Raw genomic sequence first — 12151 nt, forward strand, 5'->3', positions numbered from 1 at the left:
AATCACTGCTTCAATTTTTAATTTTCTGTAGTTTTATTAATTAAATTAAGTCCCTTGTAAAAAGTTCTTGCCGTCGACAATGTCATCCAGTCATCGATTTCGATGATTCATTGACAAATAACAATGCCAAAAATTTCGCCAATTAGATATGTTGGTGGTTTGCGCAATAAATTTTTTGGAAAAGAATGTGCTAACATTCGAAAACTGATGTTCGGAACGTATCGTTATAAATATTCATCCGTACAGTAATCGATACTCAAACTTCTTGATTTTATTTTCTTTTAGAATGCAATTTCGGTAACATATTTCAGTTAGTAGATCATGCATTGAATAAATGAGATAGAATACTAGAAACAGGCATTGCACATATTAAATTAAATAAGTTTTCAGAGGAATATATAAAAATTATCAATTTTATTAAAAAAAGCGATTTAAACTGCAGATTATTCACAATATTTTGTCAGGAGGTTGTCTGATGTGGAATGGGTTACAAAACTAGCATATTCAAGTGATATTTTTTCATGTATCAGCGATTTAAATTTGAGTTTATAAGGAGGTTTCATATATTTGATGGATTTAAGAAAAATAATAATTTTTGAGTGGATAAAGTAATTTGCAACAAGATTTAATACAATAAATTCAATCATTGGACGACATTTACAATCTTTAAATATTAGTTTCGAAAAATATTTCCCATCTGAAAAAACCACGTGTGAAAGAAATGTGTGGATAACAAACCCCTTCATAACATATTATGACAGTATTAAGTTAAATTTAAATGACAGAGATCACGAGATTAGTGCAGATATTATATTAAAAGCAAGTTTTTCAACAATTTCCATAGATAAATATTTATGTGAATCGGGATTTTCATCTATGAAATCGGCTTTTGGTTATTTCACCGTTCCGACTTCACTTGTATAATTTGGAATCAACAATTGACAAGTTGATTGAAGAAGAAAAGCAAAAATGTTGTCATTAACAATATCGTCGGCACCTTGGTGAATAACGAATGTAAAAAAACACGTACCCTCTGATTGGGATCAATTGATCAGATTGACGCGTTCAAAACCCAAACTTTACGATGTGACTAAGCTCCAGCAGGATGATGATTTTTCAAATTTTAATCCCTATGAAGACAAATTTGTTCCAGAAACCACTGAGAAAAAATTGTGGTTTCTATATCGGAAATCTGAACTGAATAAAATTTTAGTCAAAAGTATTTTTTATGACATTGATTTCGATGTTTTGATCCGAAAACGAGGGAAAAAATTCATTACTCCCAATGATAGCCCTCCTGAACCTTTTATACTAAACGATGGTCAGATTTGTATATTTGAGGCGAAAAAAAAAAGATTTATTGCAATTATGCAATCAAGGGGTAGTTCCCAGGGCATACAGCCTTTTTATGAGCAGCTTCCGAGTTAAAAATCTGTCCGAAATTCTTTGGCAAAACCGGATAATACCGAAATTGAACAGTAAATTTATTTTTTATGTATTATGTGTTTTCGATGAATCGTTTGTAAAATGTAACTAAATTACTTAAATCTAATTATTTAGTTTCCATTATTTATATTATATTTTTAAGGATTTATTACCTTATCTTGTGTTCAATAAAAGTTTTTCTTAGTTTTTTTTTATCTTTTCATCCATTATTATCAATTTTTATAGCAATTTTGTATCCTAGATGAATGTAAAGTATCGATAATTAATGCCATTAAACTTCCTTGCAAACTATCGAATATTCTCTAAAATTTCGATATTTTACCTCCAATTCAGTGACTTTTCACGAAAAATGTCCATTTGGGTAAATTAGCGAATATTTTTAAACAATTATTATCGATAATTCTACAAATAACTAAAATTAAAATGATACCTTCGAACGATAGTTTTAAACTTAAAGATATTTATAAAAATTTAAAAGTTGAAAATAACCAAACGCGTCAGGTGTATTTATCGATAAGGAAAGTTTCCAATAGGTCCAACAAATCTTCATAAACTCTACTGCAGTAGGTATATATAAAAGTAGACTAAAGCCGATTCATAAACTTGACTTTCCGTTTACCGTTGCCGTTTGCTGGTGACGTTTGCCGTTCAACGTCTATTGACACTATTCATAAACTTGACGTTTCTGTCTCTAACCTAAAAATTTTGTTATTCTTTTTGACGTATTTATCGCTTTTTGTTTTCCCAATATTTTTGTGTTTTTGCTTGTAATCCGGTATTTATGAACGATATTATAAAAAATATCGATTAGGCATAATCACATGACAAAGACAGACGGATGTGATTGGATTTTTTCTATATAGTTTGTGTTGAAACTCATCACGACAGATGGCGACGTCAAACGGCAATAGTCTTATGCATTCTAATGTTTTTATTTTGTAACAACAAACGTCAACGATAAACGGAAAATCAAGTTTATGAATCGGCATTAGCCATTAAGAGGAAAGGAAAGATTCGTAAATTATTTGTAAACAAACACGCCTACGACCCGATCAAGCCATGATTCTTAAGTGATTGGACATCTTCCTTATTCCCTATTTTCGAATTTCTAACGGGAATTAGACGGACAATAAAAATTAAGTCAGACTCCACCTTTCTGTTAGTGTTAGTTTTTCTTAAATTATTAATAATGGCTGGATCGAAAAAAGGCTGTTTCAAAACTGTCATGCAGTGGTTTGATGAAGTTGAAGATGACACAAATCATATAGACGAAATCCTAGAAAATGAGTATTTGTAAACTAAATATGATAGTGTCTCTGAAGTTTCAGAAAACGGTGGTGCTAGTGGAAACAGAGCATCGAAACATTTAGAAACCGAAAATACGGAAAGAGAAGTCACGAAGACAAAAATGTGAATATAATTATGAAGAAACCTGTACGGCAAAAACAGGCTTAGATGGTGCCGAACGGAAGTTGATTCTTCTCGTCCTAGAAACCGTAATATGGTAATGAAAATTCCGATTCTCAAAGATGAAGCATGTGATCTTGACGAAGAAGACACGTCGTTTTCCTTTTGGAACTTGCTATTTTCTGTGGAGATGTCGCTCAAAATATTGCATCGGGTATGAAAAAAATACGAATAAAGCAAGAAAATATGATATGGTACAAACTAAAACGTTTATTTTTAAATAAAACCATACATTTAAAATCCTTTTGCGAGATGAGCCAAAAATTTATCAGGTAGTTTTAGATTCAAAATGTACGTGCCTCAGAAGTCATGTAAATATGGTATGAAGATAATGTGCCTCACAGATGTGAGAATAAGTTACCTGTATAATGCGTATATGATTTAGATGGATTTGGACTAACTGAAGAAGAAATTTTTGGAATCAATATAATTGGTTTACTTCAATGGAGCTAATGAATCTCTCACGAAAAAATGGTGTTTAAAAACAATGATACTGTTAGAGAAAAATTTTCTCACGTAGCGCTTATAGTGAGGAATACTTTTAGAAAAATACTGCGGATACCACAAGAAAATATGTATTCTGTGGAACAAATTTCTTTTTTAAACGACGCCATCTGAAAGTTGTTCGTTCTGTATTCATTTACATTCCGAAAGTTGCGTTTTGAGTGTTCCATGTAGTGACATTGACAGTTCCGTACTGCAAAACAGTTTCGGGACGCTCTGGAGTAGACAACTTCAACAGTTGACAGTTGACAGTTTCACTTCGATGATTTTGCATAACCTTAAATTTTCAATTTTTGTGAAATTATTTGTTTTATCCGAAGTTTTTTCTAAATTAATGAATAACAATGAATGATGATGAAAAAGAAAACATCAACGATGAAGAGTTCCTCGAATACACGCCACCTGATCCCACCAGAAAAAGGTGAAAAACCCAACGGAAATCGTAGTGCTCGCATATTTTTCAAAAAAATCTAAAATTTGGAAAATTTCTACTCTATGGTCTACATGATTAAAAGTATTCTCGCAATAAAACAAGATGTTTACATTAACAATTATCCAAAACTTATCAATTTCCTGAAGAAACAAAACAAAGGGTACACTGCAAAAAAATCAAAAACTTTAACCAGAGAAAATACAATAGAATTCTTGTTACATTCTTATGCGTTGTATAAAAAATGTTGTGTACGCCGCGCCGCGACTGAGATATTACTTTGTAGCACTTTCAGTCCTTGGCATACAAATAACTATAGAAAAACGTTAATCGTGTTGCATTTACCCGATAGGCGTTCATCGAATGACTAGATAATGTTTGTGTAAAGTGCAAGCTCCCAATTTGTTTAAAAAGCTCAATTAGTAGTTGCTAGGAAGACACTTTTTCTGCTAAATACAAAAAATGTGTTATTTCAATGTTTTTTATATTATAACGTAATGGTCTACAGCTTGTTTGACCTCCGAGACATTTTTTCAAATCTGGAAATAGAATATAATCCGAGAAGGCTAAATCTGACGAATGAGTTAACAATTCAAACTTTAATTCATTAATTTTGACCATTGCAATAGCGGATGTGTGAGCTGGTGCATTGCATTAAAGAAGTTGATGGAAATTATTCCTCAAGCATCCCAAAAACCGACGCCATGTCCTTCCCTGCAGATGGAACCGTCTTTGCTTCCTTTTCAGTCCATTGTTTTGATTGTTCTTTCGTTTAGGGTTCAAAGTGATGGACCCACGTTTTATTTGGATCTAATTTATCGACCTCTATTTCTGTGAAAAATCACGACGTTGTTTTTGTTCCATCTTGAGCACAGTTCTTCCAAATCCAAATTTTCACTTAATATGGGATGTACCGCATTTTTTGAAATGCCTACTATGTCTGCTAGCTCGCGGACTTTCAGTCGACGATCATCCAGTACCGCTTTTTGGATTTTCTTCAACATTTCTGGAGTCGTCACCTCATTTGGTCTACCACAGCGATGCTGGTCTTCGCAGGTATTTTACTGAAGACGTTCACTATTGATGGCTGTCAATTAAATACTTTCTAATACAGTGGTATTTTCCTAGCAACTGCTGCCATCTCTAGGTCAGACCAGGTGTAATCTAATGAAGAGAAATAATTTATTAGGACCTGAAATTGCTAGTGATTCGTGAAGTACAAGGTTATTTGGTGGCTATATTTGATGATGAGCTTCTACAAGCAAAACCACGTTAATTGAGTCCATGTAGTTTATATTTGAGATTTAGTACAAAATGCAGATAATCTAATAGTAGTAGCTTGTTTTCTAGTAGAGAATTGTTAATTTGGAATACAGCCATACAAGAGGATTAGCTCTAAATATTTAATATATTTATAAATTATAAAAGTGAATGACTTGACTTTGATATGTTAAGTTTCTCCTTCTTTCTTTAATATTAATGAGCAGATATAAAACTTGGCGACTGATTTAAATTTTAACGTTATGGATCATAAATCGGCCACAAACTTTTGGGGACCGTACACTAATCTCATTACAAATAACTTTCCGTCATTGATATTCAAATATGTTATTAGTATCGACCCTCGGAAGCTTCTATAACGACGTTATTCTGGAGATGTATGATGTTACAGGAAGGAATATTTTCAAAGATTCGACCCGCAATTAGTTTTATATTCCATCGTCTAATTTTTTTTGTTTCTGATCCAAATTATTACTCGTTTCAACTTTTCTGCGAAGAATACGAATTATGGATTTTTGCATCAAACATATGTTATTAGTAATAGCTTTAATAACACATGAATATTATTCCTCTAATGCAGGGGTGCACAGACTTATCTAGAACAGGGGCCACTTGAGGGATTAAGATCCAAAGGCGGGCCGCTACAAATAAAAATCATCATCATTCCCAGAATAATTTTCCTTTTTTTTGAATTAATAGAAATAATAATATTACTCTCATGGGGTGTATAGTGAATAGAAACAGCTGGATAATATTTAATTTCAGATAATAGAATTCCGAAACTATCTGAATATAAATTATATTTAAAATGAAATATAACAAACAAACTTAATTAAACTTATAAAACTAAACTTAATTGTTATGTAACGAAAAGTTCACTTTGATGCAATACATTGCATAGATTTCACGATTCTTTTAATATCAGGTTCCAAATTAGATGTCGCCACACGTAAAATTGCTTCCAAACTCTCATTGGTTGGCCGGTTCCCATTTTTCGTTTTGTTGAGATTCATGAGAGAAAACGTTTGTTCACATATATAAGTTGAACCAAATAGGCTTCTGCATTTTAGTGCTTTTTTCGCAATTCTTTGTAATGGTTTTTATCAAGGCAACCGTAGAAGTTGAGTAAAATTCCTTCATTAAATTTGTTTTTTAAATTCTCATCATTTTGAATGTCTATTAATTCCAGCTGCATTAACTCGAGTGTATTCTCTGGGGAAATGTTAAAAGGGTTGCTGAAAATGTCTAACAGTGGTTCAACATAAGAGACGTTGATGTCCGTTTTGTGAAATTTCTCTGCAAATTTTTTATAGACTGAATTTATTTGGGTCCTGAAAAGACTCAACTTGCATTTGACGGAACAGTTTAGAAATCAGTTGATCCTTACTCTGGAGACGCGTATTTAAGACATTCAATTGACTTGTGATATCGACTAGAAAAGCTAAGTCATACAACCAGTCAGGATTAACGAATTCAGGAACGTTCTTTTTCTTTTCCACCGGAAATATTTTGATTTCTTCTATCAAATTAAGAAACCTCTCCAGTGTCAAACCACGACGTAACCACTTTACTTCAGTATAAAATAACAGATCACCATATTCACCGTCAATGTCTTCGAGAAATTTCTTGAACTGTCGGTGATTAAGACCACGAGATGTTATAAAATTTATTATTGTAACAACAACCTTCATGGAGTCTTCAATTCCCAATGTTTTCGCACAGAGGACCTCTTGATGTATAATGCAATGAAATTGCATTATTTCTTCCGTGTCTATGTTTAGACTTTTCAAATATTACAAAGTTATTATCATAGATTTGCTTCCAACCATTGAAGCAGCTCCGTCAGTCGTAAGTCCAGATAATGTTGTTAAATTTAAAACCATTTTAGAACATTTTTGCAGAAGGGCCGTGAACATGTCACTTCCTTTTGTTTGACTCGTACCAATCAGACTTCAAAATCTTGCGTCACACCTCGTAAGAATATTAAGAGTTGAGCGATGGAACTAATGTCAGTAGATTCGTCAAGTGCCAATGAAAAAAGCTTTTTAGTTTTTAGATTTTATACCTAACTGCTGTTCTATATCAGTCGATAAAGCCGTGATCCCTCTTTGAACGGTCACGGGTTTTGTAAACATAGCTTACTGGCCAATTAGTTCCCGTTACCATGAAGACATTTTTTGCATCCGTAACTCGCCGGTTAAGTAAGCCAAAGCAGTATGTTGTGTCTCATAGTGTCGTTTCACGTTATATTCCTTCAAAATAGAAACCGAATTCTTGCATATTAAACAAAAGATGTTGTTATGGAACCTACTAGGTCCTGGCTTGTCCATATCGAATTTGATATAATACTCTGGTACGACGGGTGAGTTCCGTTGTATACCTGAACAAAAAAAAACAGTAGGTACTTAATACGTTATTAATTTCATCCTAATAATGACAAATGTAAAATAAAAAGTAATACATATTGATATTTACTACTATTTATATTTCATTCAGGATACTATGAACAGTTTTTTGTAATGTTTATGAAAACTACGTAATAATATTGCACGCACGTTAGAAAATTTAATTATTCAACTACGCACTACCCAAACACCCGCGTCACTCGTTCACGACAGACACAAAACTTACACAAAACTCACTACACTTACACTTACTCACCTCGATCACACCGCTTTCGCCCGAATTCACTCGAGTACTAACCGAACAGTTCCGAGCGCAGGTAGTGCAATCTCTGGCAACCTCACACGCAGCGCATAAGGTTGATTCACATTAATTTGTCAACAATTTATGTTTTCGGTATTGGTGTTGCATATTTTTTCCAAAAACTTTCGAAATTATTTAATTCGCTGACGGGCCGCAAGTAAAACGCCCGCGGGCCGTATGCATACAAAAACCGTTAATTTGAGATATATGGATTAACCGAAGTCACCTTAATTTAAAGCGTAGAATGGTAAAGATGAAAATGGGGGTTGCCATTTAAAAAAATTTACGAAGTTTTCAAATAGCGAAATTCGGCACCATTTTCTGAACACCCTATATAAGTTTTCGTAAAAGTTTCAACAGATTTTGAAAGCTGTAAGTGTTGTATAACAAAGTCACCTTAATTTAAAGCGTAGAATGGTAAAGATGAAAATGGGGGTTGCCATTTAAAAAAATTTACGAAGTTTTTAAATAGCGAAATTCGACATCATTTTCTGAACACCCTATATAAGTTTTTGTAAAAGTTTCCACAGATGTTGAAAGCTGTAAGTGTTATATAACGAAGTCACCTTAATTTAAAGCGTAGAATGGTAAAGATGAAAATGGGGGTTGCCATTTAAAAAAATTTACGAAGTTTTTAAATAGCGAAATTCGGCACCATTTTCTGAACACCCTATATAAGTTTTCGTAAAAGTTTCAACAGATTTTGAAAGCTGTAAGTGTTATATAACAAAGTCACCTTAATTTAAAGCGTAGAATGGTAAAGATGAAAATGGGGGTTGCCATTTAAAAAAATTTACGAAGTTTTTAAATAGCGAAATTCGGCACCATTTTCTGAACACCCTATATAAGTTTTCGTAAAAGTTTCAACAGATTTTGAAAGCTGTAAGTGTTATATAACAAAGTCACCTTAATTTAAAGCGTAGAATGGTAAAGATGAAAATGGGGGTTGCCATTTAAAAAAATTTACGAAGTTTTTAAATAGCGAAATTCGACATCATTTTCTGAACACCCTATATAAGTTTTTGTAAAAGTTTCCACAGATGTTGAAAGCTGTAAGTGTTATATAACAAAGTCACCTTAATTTAAAACGTAGAATGGTAAAGATGAAAATGGGGGTTGCCATTTAAAAAAATTTACGAAGTTTTTAAATAGCGAAATTCGGCACCATTTTCTGAACACCCTATATAAGTTTTCGTAAAAGTTTCAACAGATTTTGAAAGCTGTAAGTGTTATATAACAAAGTCACCTTAATTTAAAACGTAGAATGGTAAAGATGAAAATGGGGGTTGCCATTTAAAAAAATTTACGAAGTTTTTAAATAGCGAAATTCGGCACCATTTTCTGAACACCCTATATAAGTTTTCGTAAAAGTTTCAACAGATTTTGAAAGCTGTAAGTGTTATATAACAAAGTCACCTTAATTTAAAACGTAGAATGGTAAAGATGAAAATGGGGGTTGCCATTTAAAAAAATTTACGAAGTTTTTAAATAGCGAAATTCGACATCATTTTCTGAACACCCTATATAAGTTTTTGTAAAAGTTTCCACAGATGTTGAAAGCTGTAAGTGTTATATAACAAAGTCACCTTAATTTAAAACGTAGAATGGTAAAGATGAAAATGGGGGTTGCCATTTAAAAAAATTTACGAAGTTTTTAAATAGCGAAATTCGGCACCATTTTCTGAACACCCTATATAAGTTTTCGTAAAAGTTTCAACAGATTTTGAAAGCTGTAAGTGTTATATAACAAAGTCACCTTAATTTAAAACGTAGAATGGTAAAGATGAAAATGGGGGTTGCCATTTAAAAAAATTTACGAAGTTTTTAAATAGCGAAATTCGGCACCATTTTCTGAACACCCTATATAAGTTTTCGTAAAAGTTTCAACAGATTTTGAAAGCTGTAAGTGTTATATAACAAAGTCACCTTAATTTAAAACGTAGAATGGTAAAGATGAAAATGGGGGTTGCCATTTAAAAAAATTTACGAAGTTTTTAAATAGCGAAATTCGGCACCATTTTCTGAACACCCTATATAAGTTTTCGTAAAAGTTTCAACAGATTTTGAAAGCTGTAAGTGTTATATAACAAAGTCACCTTAATTTAAAACGTAGAATGGTAAAGATGAAAATGGGGGTTGCCATTTAAAAAAATTTACGAAGTTTTTAAATAGCGAAATTCGACATCATTTTCTGAACACCCTATATAAGTTTTCGTAAAAGTTTCAACAGATTTTGAAAGCTGTAAGTGTTATTTGTAAAAATCTCAAAAATATTAGACGTGACTTACTTAAACTTAGAGATATAATTTTTTTAGTGAAGGGCTGCATGTGTCCAAAAATTTCGAAAATGTGAAATTATTAAAAAATGGTGGACTTTAGGCATACGATGCTTTATATAAAGTTATATTGAAATTTCGCGTAGATTCCAAAAATTTAATAAAAACCATAACATTCCGTTTAAAATAACGAAGTTTGGGTCCACTTCTGGTATAACTGGAAGTTTCAGAAATTATTTTAGCTGAAAGAGCATTTCCGAAAACTTATGCAAGCAAATTTTCAGAACACTAGTCGCAGTACTTTCCCATATACATATCGATTCAGCTCTTCGTGAAGAACCCTATACTTAGTGCATAGAATTAATATTAAATAGAATGGAATTGTACTATTGGAGAAGAGAGAAAGAGTATCGGTTAACCATTTTATAAGTTGTCGTTTTGTAGTACCGGGTGTGCAACTATGAACGGCAATGACAGGAAACTTCCGGTTGTGCTTAATCGATTTCTATAAACTTGATGTTTGTTGAAACAGATGTTGTCAAGCAATACAAAATCTATAAATTGTAAACAATACAATGATTAATAAGGGGTTTTCCAATAAGAGGTGTTATTTTGATATTCAAAGAAAAACGCCATTTTTTGAGATAAATGATCGGATGTTTATTTCATTATAAAGAGGAAGGTATGCCGTTAATAATGGAACACAACATCAGCCAAAGGACCGCCACGACTGCGCTTACAGGACCATATCCTTTTCATGAAATTTTCCGTAACCAAATTGCAAAGCGGCTGCCTTATGTCCACGATAGCCTCACGAATTCCATCTTTGAGATCTTGAATCGATGCTGGACTGTTGGCGTAGACCTTATCTTTCACGTGGCCCCAAAGGAAAAAGTCGCAAGGTGTTAAATCACAAGATCTCGGTGGCCAATTGTGATCACCTCTTCGAGAGGTAACACGGAAATTTTTCCCGTAAAAGATCGATGATTTCGTTGCTTGTGTGGCACTTAGCGCCGTCTTGTTGAAAGTAAACGTTGTCCAAATCAATACCATCCAATTCCGGCCATAAAAAATCATTAATCATCTCTCGATAGCGCAATCCATTCACCGTAACTGTTGCTCCAGCCTCATTTTCGAAAAAGTAAGGTCCAATGACACCGCCAGACCATAAGGAGAGGATTTTCAACAATAACTCTTGGGTTTTCCGAGCCCCAGATTCGACAATTTTGTTTGTTGACGTAACCACCAAGGTGGAAATGGGCCTCATCAGTTAAGATGATTTTCATGCATTTCAAGGACCCAATTAGCAAAGACACGACTTTGTTGATGATCGGCCGGCTTGAGTTCTTGTGTTAACTGAACTTTATAGGCCTTAAGACCCAAGTCTTTATGCAAAATACGGTGTAATGACGTTTGTGGAATGGCTAATTCCAAAGAACGACGAGGAATGGACAAACCTGGGTTTTCTTCAACACTTTGGGCTACAATAGCAATATTCTCAGTTGTTCTTGAGCGACGTGCACGGGTTTTATTTTTCACATCACTAACTTGTCCCAACAGCTCAAATTTTTCCACCAATTTCTGTATTGTGGTCCGAGAAGGTGCTTAACGTCGACCCAAAAATGTTTTAGTTTTACGAACCGTCTCTGCCAAACTTTCACCATTTTTATAGCGAATTTTAATAATTTCAATGCGTTGTTGAAGCGTGTATCGTTCCATTTTCATTAATGGCGTAGTTTCTACTTGTCAAATGTCAAAAAATGACAGCTTCAAAAGTGACATTTACCGAAATAGCGGGCTATTCAAAATAACACCTCTTATTGGAAAACCCTTTACAAGGTTTTGTATTATATACTTTAGATAAATGCTGGTTCGTCCGAACGAAACTTAAACATTGGGTTTCATCATGCGTTTTACTATGGTGTATTCACACCAAGTGTTTCTATGATTATTTTTTTTCAAAATTAGTAAGATCAAGTGAACACAATATCAGTTTCTAATGAAATTGCTATTGGAAAAAACACATACTCGACACCCGATA

At 33.2% G+C, this 12151-nt stretch overlaps 1 protein-coding gene across 3 annotated transcripts in view; it reads left to right on the plus strand.

Annotated features, from left to right (window-relative positions):
- The window catches only part of LOC130449129 (1-phosphatidylinositol 4,5-bisphosphate phosphodiesterase epsilon-1-like), a 337095-nt gene that overhangs the window by 70838 nt on the left and 254106 nt on the right, over nt 1–12151 (plus strand). The window lies entirely within an intron of this gene.

The sequence above is a fragment of the Diorhabda sublineata genome, chromosome 9 (genome assembly GCF_026230105.1).
Source record: "Diorhabda sublineata isolate icDioSubl1.1 chromosome 9, icDioSubl1.1, whole genome shotgun sequence".
Classification (NCBI taxonomy): Eukaryota; Metazoa; Arthropoda; class Insecta; order Coleoptera; family Chrysomelidae; genus Diorhabda; species Diorhabda sublineata.